This window comes from Toxotes jaculatrix, chromosome 8, assembly GCF_017976425.1.
Source record: "Toxotes jaculatrix isolate fToxJac2 chromosome 8, fToxJac2.pri, whole genome shotgun sequence".
Lineage (NCBI taxonomy): Eukaryota > Metazoa > Chordata > Actinopteri > Toxotidae > Toxotes > Toxotes jaculatrix.
Window position 1 is genome coordinate 1,072,979 of NC_054401.1, and position 19,582 is coordinate 1,092,560.

The following is a 19,582-nucleotide window of genomic DNA, read 5'->3' on the forward strand; positions in this document are numbered from 1 at the left end:
ACACTGAATGTTCAGAGGACACATTTGACCTGCAGCTGTATAAACCGAGGGGAAAATCATTTTAGGAAAGATTTGAATTGTAAAGAGACAGAAGCATTTACACCTTTAACATGTGGACAGAATGAGCCTGTGAACTCTGTGTGAGATGGTCTGAACAGTGGGACTTCAGTCTGTCCTCTGTGAGATCAGAAAGCTGTCTGATCTGTCTCAGATCAAAGAGGTGACTCAGTGTAAATGTGGTTTAAGATACTGCACAGACGCTGACGACTTCCCGGGCTGCGTGATCACAGCCAGCTGACCCACACAGTCAGCAGTCAGCCAGGTGGGAACACCTGTGTGAGAGCCTTTACATTTCATCAGCTCTGATTAACCTCACCTGGATGACAGCACAGCAAACGCTGGACAGAAGAGAGGAAACGGCTGATCTCTGTGACTCAGGTGTTTTTCAAAAAGCTCTGAGTAAGAATCTCCCTCTGTCTGTGGTGTCCAGCCATGCATACCTGAGTGTGTGTGCGTGCGTGTGTGTGTGTGTGTGTGTGTGTGTGTGTGTGTGTGTGTGTGTGTCTGTGTGTGTGCGTGTGTGTGTGTTTGTGTGTGTGTGTGTGTGTGTGTGTGTCTGTGTGAGTGTGTGTGTGTGTCTGTCTGTGTGAGTGTGTGTGTGTGTGTGTGTGTGTGTGTGTGTGTGTGTGTCTGTGTGTTTGTCTGGTCTTCCTGGTTCTCAGTTGACAGCTACTGTGATCGTTAAATTCAGTTCAGTTCGCTTCAGTTCATCCAGACATGTACCCACCTATCCTGTTCAGGGTCACCAGAAACGAGAGCCTGTCCCAGGATGCACTGGGTGACGGGGGCTCGCATCGTACCAGCAGGTGGTTCCAGTTTCCCTCACTGTGAGATGAGCAGGGTTTTTTACACTCTTGGTTTTGTTGCCACTCCACAGAGGACGTTTACATTTCTAAAGATGAAAGAAATGATTTGAGAAATATCTGAAATTCAAATATTGTCATTTGAAATGTTTGTGCTCCGCCGTGATTCACCTCTGTCACTGCGTGTGACAGGATTCACCTGGACATGTGCAGGTAGGTTTTTATTTATTTCAGCTCCTGAGCTTCTCTCGTGTTGTTCTGTGCACCTGTGTGTAATGATGGTCAGTCAGTCAGTGTGGTTTGACGCTGACGCCTCAGCGTTCATGTGTTCACTCTCTGTTTTGATGCAGACGGAGTTTCAGTGAAATTTCAAAGTCCTGCGCGAGAGTTTAAAGAAGTAAAGAGGTTCGTTATGCAACGTAACCGAAGTAAAATAAGATAAAATAACTAGAACTTTCTTTTTTACTGACACTGAGAGTATGAGGTTGTTTTTTTTAGTAAAAGCTCTTTGTATTATATAACTTTAGAAAAGACACAGGGACCCAATTTCCCCGCAGGGATCATTAAAGTTTCATCTAATGTTGAGTCGTCGTGGCAGCAGAGGAGAGGATACAGATAAAAATACAATAAATGGGAAAATGAAGATTTTAGCAGAACCATGTAAAACTGTTTTTTCACATATTGGTCAAAGTTTGAAAACTTTCTTGGAGTTACAAAGTTGGAAGAGCTACTTCAGGTGATCCCTGCTCCATCAGTGACTCTCTGTATTCTGACAGACAATGTTAAGTGAAGGATTTGAAGTTCAGCCGTCGAACACGTTTACAGTACAACTGTTGTGCTAAATGTTTAGTATTTTCATTTTTCACTTTTGGACTCTGTATATGTTTGATATAAACTCTGTTCCTGTGTGTGTGTGTGTGTGTGTGTGTGTGTGTGTGTGTGTGTGTGTGTGTGTGTGTTGTGAAGGAGTCAAAATGAGGAAGAGGAGAAAGACGATGCTGTAAATCCTTGTCTGCTGCTGCTGCTGCTTTGGCAGTTCAGTGTGAAGAAGTCACTTAAAAGCCTTGTCGTGTGTGTGTGTGTGTGTGTGTGTGTGTGTGTGTGTGTGTGTGTGTGTGTGTGTGTGTGTGTGTGTGTGTGTGTGTGTGTGTGTGTGTGATGATAATAATCCCCTTTTGTATGTGTGTGAATATTTCTGTGTGTGTGTGTTAGGGAGAGGCTGCTCTCCTCCTACAGGCACGTTTTGAGGAAGAAAATCCCTGGTATCATATTTGTGTGCATTTCCATTCATTGTGTATGATGAAGGCGTGTGTGTGTGTGTTTGAGTGTGTGTGTGTGTGTGTGTTTGAGTGTGTGTGTGTGTGTTTGAGTGTGTGTGTGTGTGTGTGTGTTTGAGTGTGTGCGGTTGGTAAACACATCCCTGTCCTCCTTGGTTGGAATCTGAGCCTGAAAATCCAGATGCTCCGACACAGAAATCCAGGTTTACGATGACGAGAGGCAGCAGACACATCACCGACCGGAATAATCAGATCAGGACGAGGAGGAGGAGGAGGAGGAGCAGGAGGAGGAGGAAGAGCAGGAGCAGGAGCAGGAGGAGGAGGAGCAGGAGGGTGAAGAGATGTAGGAGGTCTGATTGAAACAATCGAGAGTTTGTCTTGTCAGTCACACAGATGTTAAATCTTCTGCAGGTCAAACAGGAAAACTGGGATTTCTGTTTGATTTTAAACACACGGTGTAAAATGATGTTTAACGTAGTTTTCTGCAGAAACTGCCACAGTTACACACACGAAGTGCATCTTCTCAACAAGTCTGAACTTTATTTACCCATCCATCCACCCCGGCCTCCTCCCTCAGCCCCTGGCTTCAGCTGGAGCAGAAGCGGAGTGACGGCGTTTAATCCCCAGTACAAACAGCACGTCGCTCGTTTGGGAGTGTGCTGTCTTTAGACTTAAAATAACATTAAAATTCATAAGTGTTAAAAAGTGTAAAAATGTAAAAGATATATTTTTCTTTAGTTCATGAAAACTGTGTCAGAGTGAGTGTTCGGTTCCTTTCTTGGGTTTTGAAATCGGCGACAGAGTGAGCGCTCTTCGTGTCACTGTTGTAACCGGGATCTTTGCCGCTCCGCTCGTTACCTGAGTGAACGAGTGAAGACGGTAACGGAGAGTCGGTGAATGTGTTTCCACACGCTTCAGCCTGTGAGTGTGTGTGTGTGTGTGTAGTTTTACGTGTGTGTGTAGTTTTACGTGCTGTGTTTAGCGTGTTGTGTTTGTAGCATTTTATGTTAGCGTCTAACTCGCGTGTTGTTCAGTTTAGCTAGCTTGCTAGCTCCATTTTACTTTGCGAACCGTGTGCTGCTGTTTACGTGTTTTGTGTTGATACTGACTTGTGTTGTCTTTTCTGTTGTGTTTCAGTTTTACGCTGGGTGAGAGCAGCACAGGGGGCGTTTCGGCTCTGAGGCCGCAGACGTGCACCGGAAACGGGTACCGTGCAAAACCTGTGGCGCTGCAGCTGAAGCATCCAGCGGAAACACAACCGGTTTATACCGACACCTGGAAAATCACCGCAGGTGTTTGCATGACGGAAAAGTTCTATATATATAAACAGAAAATGAACTGCCGTTGGTCAAAGACTTTATGGATTGTACCTTCATGTTTCTGGTTAATAACGACATTTGAAATCAGTTCTGAACTTTAGTTTTCTTTCTTGCTTTAGAGTAATGGCGTTTAATGTTTTAATGGTGTGATGTAGTTTTCTGTCATGTTTGTAAATGTGACTGTTCGTTGTGAATGTTGCACTGAAGCTTGATTTAAAGAAAATCATTTATCAAATTGAAATCACAGTTCGATCCTTTCCTATGATCGTTCAGCCCTGATTCGGTGTCACCGCAGTGGAGAGTCAGCCTGCACAGAGCCGGAGCATGGCGTGTTTTCTGTGGCTCACACGGAGGATTGGTTGAGGTTTGACAAACTCCTGTGGGGCCAGGCGGGGTGAGGGGTGGGGGTGAGGGGGGGGGCGGGGGGTGAGGATGAGGATGAGGCAGAGCTTGTAGAATAAAAAGCGCGGCGACGGCTTCTGACAGAGATCTGACAGCTGCTGCAGGTTCACATCAACCATCTGCAGAACCGCACTTCTGCCGAGTCTGCACACCTCCCGTCACATCAAGTCAGCTTTTTACCCACAGATCCCACAAGTTCAGGACGGGGCTGTGTGTGTGTGTGTGTGTGTGTGTGTGTGTGTGTGTGTGTGAGGAAACTGGAGATGGCTTGTGTGTGCACGTTTGCAAAGTGATGGTATAAGAGCAGCAGCGTGTGTGTGAGTGTACACAGGAGAGTTAAAGACAGATTGAGAGCTTGTGTGTGTTTGAGGTTTTACTTTATGCAGTCTCCAGAGTGTGTGTGTGTGTGTGTGTGTGTGCAAGAGATTGAGAAGGAAATCGAGAGCTTTTGTGTGTGTGTTAGGTATTACTTTGCCTTTATGTGTGTGTGTGTGTGTGTGTGTGTGTGTGTGTGTGTGCGTGTGTGTGTGCGAGCTGTCGTCCAGGATTTACCCTCAGTGAGAGTTAATCTGAGAGTCGGCAGGATTCTCCAAAGGTTAGAGGGAGACAGAGGAGTGTGCTGGAGACGCTGAAGCTGACCTCGTTTTCAACACACTCACCTCCTTCACTTGTCTTTAACGTTGTGTGATTGTGTGTTTGGTTTGTAGGTGTGTGTCTGCGACTTCTTTTGTTTTTGTTCTCATGTAAAATTGCTCAGGTTGCGTTCGCAGCCCCCACAGGAAACCTGAGGAGGTAAAAACCGAGGCAGTCAGTAAATTAGGACTGAAACTAATTATGGAAAATAATTAACTTATGTATTGATTTTAATTGCTTTTTTATGAATTCATTAATCGTTAGCTCAGTTAAATAAAAAGATGCTTTCAAATGTCTCATTTTGCTCAACCACTAGTTTATATATGTTTGAGTTGTTGAATGGAAAGTGGCTCGATGCTGTTTTACACAAACAGGAAGTCTGAATCCAGGACTTCGCCGTGGTCGAACACACAGTGAGAACGTACAGAGCTGCTACGCTGTTTTATTTCACGTGTCTCTGGGTGAAGTCATGTGTTTAAACGGTCACACAACAACAAACATGTAAATATAAATAAGTGAACATAGCCTCATGTGCTCTGTAACGTAAAATCCAAAAACAGGCTTAGGACAGAAACTTGGTGTTTACGATGGAAGTAAAGGTTTAACTGGTTGGAACACACATGAATGTGTGTGTTAATCATTAACCTGGGACAGGTGAAGCTCTCTGTCTGTAACTGACGACCTTCAGGTGAGCGTTTGTTTGAACCTGAGCAGGTCGACAGCCTTCATCCGTCCGTTGCTTTGAAGGGAAGCCAAATGGCTCGGCTCCACCGCGCTGATCTCATCCACTCTCCGAACTCAGAATATTAAAGCACGTAATGCATGCTGTTTCCCCTCTCTTGCATTTTTTCCCCTCAGTTCTTTGTCGTGTACCGGTGCTTAATGCGCTGATTTAGATGTGGGGTGTCAGCCAAGCTGCCCTCCGGCGGTTTTACCCTCTGCGACCCAGTTTATGGAGGCTCCCGCTTCCACCCCCTGTCAGCCCGATGCCGAGCCGACCACAGAGCAGTCAGGTGTCTTCATGTGCTGAGCCCCCAAATCGCTCTTCTGCTCCATTTAAGGGAAGAACAGAGTCTTAACTTTGAGTTTGTCAACGAAAATCTCTGAAAGCAGAGCGATCGAGGTTGTGACGCTGTCTCGTGACTGTAAGGAGCGGTGAGTCAGGTCTTTACTGCCACACAGCAGCTAACGATCAATATCAGTCACCTGCCACAGCAAGCAAACAGTTCTTGTTGATCTGCTTCATTTAGTTTCCTGATATTTTTAATATACGAGGAGCAAACTGGCATCAGACCAGATGTTAATGTACGTGGTTGAGTTTAAGGTCTGAGGGAAATTAGACTGAGCAGATCCAGGAAAGGCTCCACACCATCAGGTGGTTTTCCACGATACATGATTGAAACAACAACAACAAACTCATTTTCTAATTTACTGGATGGTAACATCTGGTCCAACAGATATATTCTACGATCCACGACCGTGTATGTGTGTGTGTATTCTTCAGTGTTAACACTGCAGAGGCCGACAGATTCTTTTGTTAATGATGTTTCAGAGTTGGAAGCAAAACGAAAAAATAATATACTGTGTGTGTGTGTGTGTGTGTGTGTGTGTGTGTGTGTGTGTGTGTGTGTGTGTGTGTGCATGCGCTGACACTCAGGCAGTCTGTTTTATCACAGCTCAGTCTTTCATCTCTGCAGCACGCCTGAACGCTACAGACAGACTGGGTGACACTGAAACCCAGGGGTCCCTGAACACATCAGCGCCCGTCCTCCACACTTCAGCCCGAAAACCCTGAAAGCTCCAGATACCACCAGGTCTGTCACACACGCACACACACAGACTTCTATACTTGTTGGGACCCCCATTGACATAGCACAGTCCCCTAACACTAACCTGAAGCTCAACTATGAGGACTGGAAAGAAATGTCCTCACTCATAACATCTAAAACTCACAGAGACTGAAGATCAAACACACACACACACCATTTTGATGTTGTGTAAGTTAAAAGCCGTTGTAGATAACTTGGTAGAAACCCATGCTAACGTTAGCACTGTCTGTGGTCGTCTCGCTGCTGGTAACATCACAGAGGTCCATTTTTTTTTAGCCCAGTAAAACATCTTCTTTGTCTTATGGGAAAATAAAGGGAAACCAAGCCAGTGCGGCCTGTAGGGGGCGATGTTTGGACCTCAGACTGACTTAATCCTGGTGTTTTACTGTATATTAGTCATCATCTAATGCTCGCAGCTAATTTTCCTCTAAATGGAGAAGTGGCTGTGAGAAGATTGAATGTGTGGCTTGTGTCACAAAAGATTTTGTTGATGTGGAAGGAGAGATTGAACGTGGATGGATTCATGAAAAAAAAAAAGTGTCAGACTCAGAGTCAGAGCTTTCAGGCCTGGCTGAACTACATCTGTGTAGATAATGTGTTAATGTGTGTGTGTGTGTGTGTGTGTGTGTCTGCATTCAGAGCAGCCTGTTTGTGTTTGTCTGACCTCCGGGGTGTAACGCTGATGTGCATTGGTTGCAGTGAGCCTGCAACGTGTGTGTGTGTGTGTATACTTGGTGCCAGCAGTGATGCGTGGGTGTGTTTTAGCCCCCGTGGCCCGGATAAATGCTTGCAGTCCAGTGCATCGCCGTGACAACAGGTATCAGGGTATAATTTAAGCGTAAAGCTTAATGGAGCTCGAGTAACGAGGCCCAGAGCTGGTGTCCTGCCTGTCTCTCTCATCACGTCAGCCGGGCCGGTGGCCTGCGTGGCTCCATCACCCGCCGACACCCACAGCGTCTTCATAATGTGGAAGAAACGCCTCTGCTCTTCCACCTGGCTGCCTCAGAACAATAGGCCACATTTTAACTCGTGTACATTATGGAAACAACACCACAGAGGGCAATTCTTAATGCGATTATGGCTGTTTGATGGTGATGAAGCTGTAAAGTTGCTATAATCTGCCTCTGGAACGTCTGGGTGGGTTTATGGTTTCATATAAAAGAGAAAAAAGAAGAAAAAAAACAATCTGGAAAGTGGAGTACATCATTTAATCCTGCAAGTGCATGTGTTCGATTTATTAAAAAGCCTTAAAGCTATGAGCTAAAGCGGAGACTGAAACACTGAGAGAAGACGAGGAGATTAAAGACAGGAGCAGCAGAGGAAAACGACTGGAAGCACACTGTCACCAGCCGTTTAACTCTCTGAAAAGAATTCTGATATAATAATAAATAAGAATGTAATGCTGCACCGCCTCCACCCTCCAGCAGCAGTGCTGAGCTGAACATCAGTGACCACACCTCAAGATGTCAGACATTCTTTCCAATGATTCTCAGGAATTTAGTTTGCACCCTTCCTCTGGAGTCGACTCTGCGTGGGAATTAGTGTGAAAACATTATGAAAATACTCATTTAAGTTAATCTAAGTTTTAATTTCCAGCAAATTCATGTTAGAAAATTCAAATTAAAGCTTGTTTCCATCCACTGCTGCAGAGTACATGGAGACAAACAGCGGAAACGTGATGATGATGTCTGGTTTTTCCACCTCGACCAAGTTTAATAAATATCTTTAGTTCTTTTCAAATCTCCAGATGCAGTCAGTGTTCTGCTGATGAAGGGCTCCTCCTCTGCCCGTGTTCCTGCTGAAGGAAATTTCTGCTCTTTCTGCTAAAACTCACTGCAGTGAGACAGATTCTTAAAGAATTCATGTCCTTGGAAAATAAAGTGGCTCTGATAATGCTTCCTTGCATTTATATCATCTTAAACTCTGCTTTGCTCTCTCTTCTATCCCTCTGATTCTCTGCTGCCGAGCGTTTTTAAAAAAAAGATTCAGAAGCATCTCATCGTCCATCGTGTTGCATCATCTTCAAAACTGTGTTCAACAAGGCCACGGCTTGTTCAACATGTTGCTGTGTATTAGGACATGTGGTGCGTTCACTGCTGTGAGCTGCTGTGACCGTGTGATTTTATGTTTATTGATAGTTTGATCTGACCAGGAAGTGAACTGTCCCAACGATTAGTTGTAAAGATTAACACTTTCTGTGCGTGTCTGTGTGTGAGTGTGTGTGTGTGAGGGACTGAAGAAAGGTGTTTACTGAGGGGAGATGGAGGAAAGAGAAGAAAATGGAGAAAAAGACTAAAAAGATCAAAGAAAAGCAGAATAAAGTGAAAACAGAGGAGTGGAAGAAAAAATGAGAGACTGGAAAATAAAAAGACAAGATGGGGAGGTGAAGATGAAAGGAGGACAGAAGAAAAAGGATGGAGTGTGGAGGATTTTAAAGACGAGTAAATGTTCTGTCAGTCACATAACGTCTGAAAACAATTATCAGAGTGTTAGTGAGGAACAACATCTGCACAAAGACTATGGATAAAACATTTCATTCATGTGATGACAAAATTATGACTGAGCAGATGTTCTGCCAGAGGAGGAGGAGAGGGGAGGAAGGAGAGGAGGGGGGAGGGAGGAGGAGAGGGAGGAAGAGAGGAGGGGGGAGGGAGGAGGAGAGGGAGGAAGAGAGGGGAGAGAGGAGGAGGAGAGGGAGGAAGAGAGGGGAGGGAGTGAAGGTGAAAGGATGGAAGAGTTTAGAGAAGGAGGTGAAAGATTAACAGTCAGCTCTCACATGTGTTGGTGATTCACACACACACACAGAGTAACGTTAGTCTGTCAGTCCGTTTCCTGCTGCTTGTTAGTGTGTGTGTGTGTGTGTGTGTGTGAAAGTGTTTAAAGTGTGTAGCAGTGACAGAGACACAAAGAGACAGAACATATGTTGTATGAGTGTGTGTGTGTGTGCGCGCGCTGCAGCAACAGATTGTGTGGTTTTGTGTTTCGGTCTGAAACTGTCACCGTCTTAATCCCTCAGTCACTTTTTCCAACGGTCAGATTGTCTGGAACTACAGACTGCATCTATTGTCTGTCCCTGACACACACACACACACACACACACACACACAAATGTCAGTTTTTGTCTTTTTTCTTTTTCATATTTATAAATTTACGCTGAATCTTTTAATTTCTGTCTCAGATTCGTGTCGGTGTAAAACAGTTCACTCTTATCTCTGCTTGGATTTGAACGTTTCAGCGAATCCTCTGGCTCATGATGAAACATTTGAGACTGGGGTCTATTTCATACCCCCACAACCCCCAACCTCCAACCCCACCCACCCACTATGGCAGCAGCTGCTGCACCAAGTAAGAAAATCAGAACACGGCTGTATCCTCGCTTTGTCTCTCATTCATATCTGTAATGAAAAAACATCATCATCCATGAACGCGATTCATTTTTCTTCAGTGGCAGTGAACACAACACACGAGCTGACCTGACTCTCCAGCTCAGACGCACACCTCACACACACACACCTCACACACACCTCAGACGGCCTCTCGCGGCCTCCTGCTCTCCCAGGTATGGCACCGCCCACACCCTGACACTGAGAGCGAGCTACCTGTGCAGGTCTGAAGACGACAGCCCTGCTGTCTGCACCTGAGAACAACAGGCTCGGACTAAATACTCGATCTGGACCAGATGAGAAAACTCGGATGTGTCTCTTCAGAACTAATCTGTTCGTGTCAGTATTCCACTAATCACATTAACAGCTCTCAACACAGCTACACACACACACACACACAGACGTGTATAGTGTCAAGCTGTGATGTAAACATACAACATGAACATGTGAGACGTGACATGCATATACATGAATACACGTGAAGCGAACAGCTCTCAGTTTAATCCCTTTACGACATGTAATTGAAGTGCCTGTTTTAACAGCCACGGATTGAGGACATCACATGCATTTATAGCAAAACTCACAACAACCAATTTCCACTAAACTGAAAACTGTAATTGTGCGATCACTCTTATTGTCCACTGCTGTAAGAGGTGCTTTTAAATTCAGCCCCTAATACCCAGCCACCCTCTGTGATGGTGAACGGAAACACTCCGAACACAGCGGATTTAAAATGGGAACATTAATCCGTCGCTGGTTTGTTTCGGAGTCATTGATGAAAAAGTGCTTGTGTTTGATTGTTCATGCATTTAATGTGAGTGTCTGAGGTTCTCGCTGACATGACAGGCTATCATTTTCATAACTGAGGATAAAAAAAAAAAAATCCACCGCAGCTGCACTGTTCAGTGACAGAGTGGAAATACAACGAGCGAAGCTGCAATTTCTGTTTTTCTTTTTCGTTCTCTGGTTAAACATTTTACATGTTGAGAGTTTAATGATCACTTAGTCCCACAGAGGAGTTAAAACCTCCATTTTGTGCCCCACAGTGAGAAACTCTGCATCATGTCCCACACTTCTTGTCCATGAGGGGTTTTACTGCGTGACCCCACTAACTCTGCCTGCTGACGGAGGCCAAGACAAACAGGCTGATTACATCCTGGGTGGCTCAGACTGTCACACAGTTAAAGCTCCACTCATCAATATTTTTACTTTAGCAGTGGATCAGATGACAGCATGAAATGAAAGGGGCTGTTGTAGCGATGAAATCAGAGGAGTGAAGCAGACGAGGGAGCAGAAAGGAAACACTGGCGGTTTGAGGAGTTCGGCTTCCATCGCAGAGGTCACGGAGTTCTGAATGTGAGCTGATCAAGGACAGATGGTGAAGAATTGATGGTCAGATGTCGGAGCAGTGACACTGTGTGTCAGCGACAGAGATGTTTTACAGCTCAGCAGTTCTCAAGGATGGAAATATTTCATGCCAGGACAGTGGGAGCCCTGTGGCTGATGGCTGAGGCGTGGAGCCTTCATCGTGGTCATCGTGAGGCGTGAAACACGGGAACATCTGAGAGCACGGTCCAAGCGTCTGTGAAGAGAACGTACTGATCAAGACCAGACCTTCGTGTGGGAAGAAGAACCTGAACTTTCTGAACGTTGATCTGTGCAGTCAGAGATTTTTGGAACCAACCTTTAGTCGTGTCAGTACTTTCACAGCCCATGAGAGCCACACGGTGTGACTGTTCATCAGTGTGCTGGACGCTCTAAGCTGCCGTTGAGTGTGTGTGAGTGTGTGTGGTCTGAAACGACAATACAGAATGAACTGTGAGTATAACGTGCGATACAATTCAATATTTAAACTTGTGTAAATAAAAAACATGCGCAAGCACTGAAAACTCAAACTAAACGTATCAGCGTGACGCACACGCTAACACTTAGCCTCTCACGGCTCATAGGCTAAAGTAGCAGCTAGCAACGGGCTACTAAACAATGGAGATGACTCCTAATGTGAACATTGCACCCACCTTTAAACAGGTACGCGCTGAGGCGACACACAATGAGGCTGACAAGCAACAACTTATAAGAGCCGCACAGGTAAAGGAAAAATTTAAATAGCGTCTGTATTTAGCCTACACCCGCACCCGAGGTACGTTCAAGGTGAGTTGGTAAATTACAACTTCGGGTGCATTCCCGAAGTTGCACCCGAACAACAGTGCAACTTTGTACAGTGAACAAAGTACAAAATACAACAGCTGTATGTGGCTGGGCTTTCTAACAGGGAGGGGGACACAGTCAGCCATCTTGGACTAACTAAAACCTGCTCACTGACTTTATCTGGCTTCATCTGTTCGGTCCAGCAGGTAAGTGTCTGCAGCTGTGTTGCTTTAATCCTGGGGTGAATCCTTTTTAAAGGTCACATCTAACCACTGGTTTAATACCAGTAAAGCCAGCACTATATATTTATATTTTTTTAATGTGGAGCCCGTGTTGATGGCAGTGGGCGGGTAAAGGGGTGAACTGGTGATTTGCCTGGGTGCTGCCGCTCTTATCTCACTTTTAAAAAGCTCGGCTGCTTTGCTTGTTTCCACAGCTCAGCGTTGTGGTTCCGTGTGTGGACCAGACAAAAGCAGCCTTTCTCCAGCAGCTCCTGCGTGTGAGCTGTGTGAATATAAAGCAGGAGAAGACAGATGGAGCTGCGCTCGTTTCGGTGGACAAAGGTTAGAAAGAAAAACCTGGAGGAACGAGCTTTTCTCCCGGCAGCAGTGACACGCTCCTTCCCCTCCTTTCCTCACCGGCCCTGCTGCCCGCGCTGCTCCATCACGCTGTCACGCTCGGCCTCGGCCCCCGTGGCCCTCCGCTGAACCGAGCGGCGGGCTCATTACAGCGGCGGGGCCTCAGAGGACGGGAGGGGCGGGGGCTGATGTTTAGCAGCTGAATCACCTCCCACCGCCTGGCGCTGGTTTCAGTCTGTCGGGGCGGAGGACGTCATTCATCAAGAGCCGTCAGGCCGTCAGTCACGGTGCCGGCAGGAGAGAGAGAGGCCACGGTCATTAAGCTTCCTGCGGGTCCTGCAGCTCCACACGGTGCTGAGAGCCGCTGAACACTGGGTCTGTGGGTAAAAACCTGATTACTGAGAGAAATCTGGTCCTGGAAGAAGAGAGGCACAGTTTAACATCACAGTGTGTGTGTTTCTACCCAGAGTCAGGGATCAGTCATTCTGAGAAGGACCTGTCTCATTAGTTTTGGTCTTTTCAGTGATTTATTGTCTTAGTCTAATCTTCACTGTGCATTTCATTTTTTCAAAGTCTTTTAAGATTTGTAAGGCTACAGCTGCACATTTCCATCCGAGCTTCTGTGCAGTGTCTCCAGCTGCAGCGTGGGCAGGCAGGGACACTCAGGGAGCACAGGCTTTGGTCTCTGCACATACACAAAAGCTGCCAACCTCACATATGAGTGTGTTTTGCTGATTGTTCGAGCAGTTTCTGTGGTGTTGTGAGTGTCACTGTGGAAAAGGATAAAGTTACTGTTGGGCAATAAATCATCTGGATCTCTGTGAGCGGAGACTCGGCAGTGTAAAGATGATGTGTGTTTTTTCTGTGATGTGCACAACTTTTAAAAACAGCCATCAGCCTGATATCTCAGCCTGACCTGGAGTTGACAGCAGCAGGACGGCCTGCAGAGGAGAGAGGGATGATTCTGGCTAGAAACACTGGCTGTCGGAGGAGAAGATCTTAATATAGAATCTACTGACTCTGTCACTTTTCCTCCCAAAAACAGTGAAGCCTGCAGCGCTGGGCTTCTGCACGCTCCACTGTTTCGTGCTCCTCGGCTGATACCGACGCTCTGGGTTTGGACTGATGTGCAGCTGGCAGTGTGGAGGCTGTGGTGGAGAATGAACTTCTGTTGAGTGTAAATCAGATAATTACTCTTCTGAGTCCATTTGAATCCTGCAGCTGTTGGTTCTGATGGAAAGATGCACTGAGAGGTTTCAGTCCAGTGCTTTGCCTCGATGTGTTTGACATTCTGCTGCAGTGTCAGTGATGAGCTGCACTGTGCTTTGCAGCCGGAGGTGTGTTTGGTGGGGGGACACACACACTCCCTGAGTTCTTATTGTCGCAGCTCTGGGACAAACATGAGAGACACATGAAGTGAATCAGTTGCAGCAGCAGTTGAATATGAAGGTTTTATGGCAAAATCTAAAAGGAGCAAAGAAAAGTCAGGTTGTCTTTCACCTGAGAACCAAAGGTGATTATACGTGTGAGTTTTGAGAGTTTTGTTAAAATAATAAAATGATATTTCTGAGTTGTTAGTTCCGAGGTCTGAGCCGTCAGCAGCCCTTCCCCATCAGTCGGCTGTGGGATTTCATTTTCCCACAGCTTCCTCACTGTGAGCTCCGGCGGCTCATCCATGATGAGGCCCAGGTAACATTCTGACATCATAACAGCGTGAACAGGCCGAAGTTATTCTCAGCATCACAAACTCAGACCGCAGGTTTGCTCTGCTCACTGAGGTCTGTGAGACTCAGAATAAACACAGCAGATGACTGACAGTTTATTTAACACGTGCAACACGCTGCAGATAAAACAGATAAAACCCATTTAAACAGTTCACCATGACCTTCTGAATATTTTCTTCCTTTGCTTTTAGCTGCCTCAGTGAAACTTCACTCCTCGTTTCTCAGAATCCTTTTTGGATCAGATTGTTGTTGACACTGGAAACAGCTTGCGTGTGTGTGTGTGTGTCAGTGTGGACAAATCAATGCTTGGACTTAAAGCAAAAAAAAAAAAAAGTTGGCCCAAAGCTGACAGTGGTCTCAGTTCAGGCTGTCTGACACTGAAAGTGTTTTCCTCTTTTTGGAGTTTCCCGAAACTCTTCCTCTCATCCTCTGAATCTCAGAGAGCTTTCACAAGAAACCGCTTTTTCCCCTGTAAATCCCGAACTCTGCTCTCAAACCTTTTCCGATGCTGCTTCATAGTGACTGCACTGGCTTTTACTGCATCAGCTGCCTGTCCACTTACATCTGACACAAACTGCAGCAAGTTCCTGTTTTACAAAACTGATTTGTGAGCAGTGCTTCCACACAGATCTCAGACTGTGGCTGTGTCCTGTGTCATAAATGACTCTAACTTACAGCAGCTTCACTGACAGCAGGTAAATGTGCGTATGAATAATCTCATGCTGCATGTTCTGATCTGATGAAACGGCCCCAGAGTTCAAGGTTTCTTGAGGAAGTTGAACTGACAGAAGAAAGTACCTTTTGGACTGAGACGTTACTCAGCAAGTGAAACTGGGCTCATCAGAAATGAATAAGCAAATTATGAGCAAACAAGTGTCATGATAGACTCAAGCCTTTCGTGTCAGGTTTACTCGGGCAGCTCTCCCTCTGCACCTCAGTCTCAGCAGCCCTGGCAGCCGGTCTGCTTCGTGTCACCTCAGGTTCAGTTGATTCTCAGCAGATGTTTACCAGAGTTTCCAGAAACTCAACATGTGAGATGGAGTTTGGTTTAATTTCTGCAGCTAATTTGAAAAGTTGTTCTAAAAAGTTTTTGGTGACACAGAAAAAATATTTTTATTTTCTATTCAGTCCATCTAAACAAACTGACAAAGTTATTTTTGTGTGGAAAACTAACATGGAAATCTCACATCTTATACTCTGTGTGTCTGTAGGTGAGCAGCACAGGCGCCAAGTGATTGACAGCTCTTTGAAAACACAGTTATTAGAGGCAAGAGTGGAAGAGTGGAAGTGGAGTGGAAGAAATAGCTTCAAAGACCCACTGTGTGTGTGTGTGTGTGTGTGTGTGTGTGTGTGTGTGTGTCTGTGTGTGTGTGTGTGGGTCTTGCACTGTTCCAACACTGAAGACTCCAACGGCCATCAAGTGTTTTACTCTGCCAGTTTTCTCTTTTTTCATTCAGCCATCAGGCATAATTATTATTACTGCTGGTCATTAGGTGTGTGTGTGTGTGCGTGCGTGCGTGCGTGTGTGTGTGTGTGTGCGCGTGTGAGTGTGTGCGCGCGCACAGGAGGAAGTAATCACACAGTTTGCGTCTGTCAGAAACTCGTCAGTCACATGTGACAGGGAGATTCAGCTTTGTACTTAAAGGGAAATACCACTCAATTTAAAATGTCATTTGGAGCCTGTTATTCATCTGCCACACACACACACACACACACACACACACACACACACACACAGACACACACACACACACACACACACACACACACACACACGTCAGTCTGGTGGAAACATGTGTTCCTCACTCGTCGCTCAGGTTGATGGTTCTCAGATTGCTGCGTGAGGTTTTGGACAGATGGAGGTTGTCGCTCACCTTCCTCCTCCTCTTCCTCTTAATTTAAACCATCTGTCCTGACGAGGATGAGGACTTGATCTGGTTCTAACTTCACCACAGTGTGGAAACCTCTCAGCTCCAGGCCTGGTGGTTGAGTCTGTGTGTTACCTGTAAATGAGAAGCACAGTCGACCAACACGGCAGCTACAGGTGAGCACCCTACTAAACATTAAACGTCTGATGGACGTGCAGATCATGTCTATATTGCGTCATTTGCGGCATTTACACGACGTGCAAACTAGGTCCGATATAACGTCTAACCACGACCCATTATTAATGAATGTAATCTTTTAAAATGACAAATATCAACATTGTTGTTATCAACACGATTAATGAACACAAATATAGATTATTTGAGGTTAAACAGTATTTGTTAGTATTTATTATTTGTTTATGTTTTTATTAATTTATTTATTTGGAAATGCAACTTGTTGGAAATTAGGCTTCAGAAAATAATTTCATGGTAAATACGAGCCTTGATTTCATAACTCTTATCGTTTCAACCAGTCAACGCCACTCTGATTGGCCGGGGCAGCTCGTCGTCATTAGCCAACCAGTAAACGGCACTCTGATTGGCCGAGGCAGAACGCCAAACTTTTGGCGCGATTTTCGAAATCCATCAGCCGTCTCTCCGTCTCTGATTTAATCTCTGTGGAAGTGGCCGCTCGGTTTGTTTCAGCGTACATCAAAAACCACCGTTTTCCACTAAGTTGAAAGTAAGTTGGTCATGTTTGTTCGTTTTATGTTCATTATGTATTTGTAGTGTTAGCTGTTATAGCTTTGTTGTTTTAAACTACCTAAACCTGCTGTGGCTACAGTTGGCATTGCCTGTCGTCCCATCAGCTAACGTTAGCTAAACACCGGCCATAGTTAAAATGGAATTGGAATTACGTTAGCTGAAGCTTTAACGTGAACAATCATTGTTCGGTCGCTAAGTGACTGCTCACTAACCAGAGCTAGGCTGGTAGCTAGCTTAAGCTAAATTCACTAAGCTAGCGAAAAGAACAAGCTGCGAACTTTATAGCGGCTCCCTCACGGCAGGGAACATGCTTTTTACATGCTAGAGAGCCACGAAGGTATAGGCAGGTGGTGATGTAGATGTATTAATCCAGGATTGGCAGTGGATGCACAGGCAACATATTTTTGCTTACAAATATGGGGACTTGGTGTATGTGTGCTGTCTTTAAAGGTTAAAAATAATATTTAAAGTTCATAAGTTAAAAGTGTTAAAAAGTATAAAAATGTAAAATGTGTATTTGGTTCATGGAAGTTGTATCAGAGGGACTGTTCTGTGCTTTTCTTAGTTTTTGGAAACGGCGACAGAGTGAGCGCTCTTTCTGTTAATATTCCAATTCGCATGTTTGCAGCTCCGCTCCGTTGCTTCAGTCAGTGACAGAGAGATGGGCTCGTAAAGTTGAATGCGGTTGCACAGGTTCCAGGGAACGTACAGTCTGTAAGTGTTGTGTGTGTGTGTATTTTTCAAAGTGGTATATTTTGTTGTGTACAAGTATTCAGATCTTTTAATGATGTAAAAATACCAATAAAAAAACCCAAAAAACTTTATGATGTGTTGAAGTTCTGCATCCAAAAAATGTATTTAAAAAGACTCGTTCTGCAGAAAACTGGTTCATATTATTGTGAGGACTCTGAGAGAGAGAGAGAGAGAGAGAGAGAGAGAGAGAGAGAGAGAGAGCGCGAGCGAGAGAGAGCGCGTCAGTCCTCCACTTCCCCCTCCTGCGGTCTGGGATTTGAACCACCAACCTTTGGACTTTCCCCACTGCCCTGCTGCCCCCTACCCCGACCTCCATCTGACAGATGTCTGCAGCCAAACTGCAGCAGTCCGGGGGCAGACAGCGGAGCAGTGTGACGGAGCTGACGGTGTCGAATGTCCTGTCAAAACCGATCAGTCCTCTCTTTCATCACAGCTCACTCACTTTTTTTTTCCTGCGCAGAGGAAGAGGATGGAGAGGAGGGAGAGGAGGAGCGGTGATAAAGTGATCCTGAACTTTGCTGGACAGAATGCAAACCCTCTGACGCGCTGGATTATTATTATTTTTATTTGTATTTTTTATTTGAATGTGTTTTTCTTTCTGTGGTGTTGTTAAAAACCATCTCAGCTGATCTCTCCTGTCTAGACGAGCTCGGAGGTAATCATGTTTACACACCGGCTTGTGTTTAGCGGTTAATGACACGCTGCAAGCTCGACGCCGTGCTATTAAACCTCTTTATCTTCCATCCTATTATACATGTGATCTGATTTTCCTCCGCGCCGCTGCACATTTACATATCCATTCACTCACACTCCGCTGACTAATTAATTTCGGCTTAATTAAACTCGTTTGCATGTGGTGAAATCCCATCATGCGGCATAATGAAATGAGCACTGTGCGATCGCAGGTTGTCAAGGTGTGTGTGGAACAGCGGGTATATTTAGCGAAGCTGCCTCTGGGTGTGTGTAACAGAGCCTGGAGTGGAGCATCGTGGGTGAACACTGTTCAGCTTCCAGTCATGTCTGAGACGCTGACGATGACACCTGTCTCTACTGAGACACACAGACATTCATTCATCTCTTTACATGAATGTCCTAACATGTCTCACTTGTTTGCACCTCATGCTTATTCAGAGCCGTTAATTAAACTAATATGAATCGTTAAATGTGTCATATGTAACGTGTCCGAATTAAAAACCCCAGCATGATGGTGCAGAAAGAAGACGTGTGCTGCTCACCTGAGCTCCTCCCTACAGGTGAGTCACACGACACAAGAAGATGATTGGACGTGGGCAGACGTAAAGTCCGTGGGCGTTACCTTAGCTGACGTTACGCTGCAGCTGTTTCATGAGAACGAGGTCACAGAACGTGACGTGTATAAAACTTTTACCTGCCAACGCGATTTCTGCCTGAGTCACGTCTGAGGGATTTTCATCAGCTGTGGCGGTGAGGACAACAACTCCCATGATCCCGTGCCACTTCATGACATCATCAAACTAAGTCTGTTTTGTTGCTTTGATTGAGAGGTCAGAGGTGAAAGCTTGTTAGCTGTTGGGATGAGGCAGCTGTCACAGGTGAGTTCACACTGAGGGCACTTCCTGTGACTCGCTGAACCAAACACATCTAAAATATGTGTGTGTGTGATTTGTCCAGGTGGACGGCTGCTCTGTCAGCTGCCAGTGACAGCCAGCACACACTGTCCCTCTCCACAGCTGATTTGAATGACTGAAATATTTTATGGGGATTTGGCATCATCCAGTTCCAATCCAATCAGCCACGTCTGTTACCACAGGTGTACCAGGGATTTACCTGCTCAGACATGTTTCATCAGTCATTCATACCGTGATGGTTTGTCCACCAGCTGAAGACACGACAGACAAGAGGTTTTTTGTTCTCCATGTTCTCCTCTGGTCTGTGCACTGAGGCTGTGGCGGCTTTTTTCCACTCAGACTGAGTTTCTTCTCCGGGTGTTTCAGGGTGGAGGACTGCGAGCGGCGTGACCAATCGATTGGAGGCTGCAGCCAACATGTCGCCTGAGCGCGG